This window comes from Octodon degus, unplaced genomic scaffold (genome assembly GCF_000260255.1).
Source record: "Octodon degus isolate 3935 unplaced genomic scaffold, OctDeg1.0 scaffold00016, whole genome shotgun sequence".
NCBI classification, from domain to species: domain Eukaryota; kingdom Metazoa; phylum Chordata; class Mammalia; order Rodentia; family Octodontidae; genus Octodon; species Octodon degus.
The window spans coordinates 8,381,768-8,383,176 of NW_004524592.1; positions in this window are offsets into that span (position 1 = coordinate 8,381,768).

Genomic DNA, 1,409 nt, shown 5'->3' on the forward strand with positions numbered 1-1,409 from the left:
TTTTTTATTTTTTTTTTTTTGGTGGCTCAGTCTGCCTGAAGGGCAAGTCTGGTAAGGCAGGTGGAGTTGGGGATTAAACTGCAGTATCTTGCTCCTGACTCTCTTTGCATGAGCAGGTGCTTAAACAACTGAGCTAAGTGCAGGTCCCCCTAAAAGTCTTCTAATAGCATTTTTGTTTTTATTAGTACAGTTTGTTAATGTCAGAGAAACAGAAAATTGGTTTTCCTAAATATACATGTATATATTTATGTATTTATGCTAAAAAATTATTCCTAATCAGATTTACTTATAGTCTGATTATGGTCTATTTTTGTTTCTTGCATTGTGGAGGAACTTGGGTAGAAGAAATACAAAATATTCACAAATATTTCCTTTTCATTTTTCTTTTATGTATTTGGTACAGGGTCTCACTACACAGCTCAGACTGGTAGTGATCCTCCTGTTTTCAGCCCCCTAGCACTGAGATCACAGGCATGTGCTACCGCACCTGGACTCCATCCCAGGCTCTGTGAGCCCTAGGGACAGGGAAGGTGCAGCAGCATGTGGACTAGGGATCCAACCCTGGTCCCTGTGCTTGCCAAAGCAGGCGCTTAGTCTGCTGAACTATCTCGCTGGCCCAATATGGCCTTTTTGATATACAGAATATTGAATTCATCAAACAGCTAGTATTCCACATAATTCAATATTCCCTCCAGATCTCAAAATAATGATGAACAACTGAATTTCTTCCTTACAAAGTTTTAATTGGTCTTTAATGTGAAATGCACTCAGAATGTCACTAGGCCTGTAATCCCAGCCCTCAGAGACTGAAGCAAAGGGATCATTGTGTTTTTGAAACCAGCCTGAGCTACAAAGAATGCTCAAGACTAGCCTGAAACTGCATAGCAAGACCCTTTCTCAAAAAGACCTAATAATAATAAATATGTTAAAGAACAAATAGAATTCACCAAATAATCCCACTGAGTTGTCAATGGTTGCACTGACAATTGCATCCTATGTGTATATAAGTAAAATATAATGAATAAAATAGACATGTGATGTACTAATCAGCTAAGGCTGCCATAACAAAACACTATCAACTGTGTAACTTAAACAATAGAAATGTATTTTGTCAGAGCTCTGGAGGCTGAAAGTCCAATCTCTCTCTCTCTCTCTCTCTCTCTCTCTCTCTCTCTCTCTCTCTCTCTCCCTCTCTCTCACTGATGACTGCTTTCTTCCTGTTTCCTCACAAGGTGAGAGAAAACAAACTCTTCTCTCTCATCTTATAAAGGCACTAATCCAGGGGCCGGGGAGATGGCTCAGTGGAATAAGCGCTTCCCTGGCAAGTGCAAGGGCCTGAGTTCAATCCCCGGTTCCACCAAAAAAAAATAAAAATAAAGGCACTAATCCCATTATGAAAGCCCCATCCT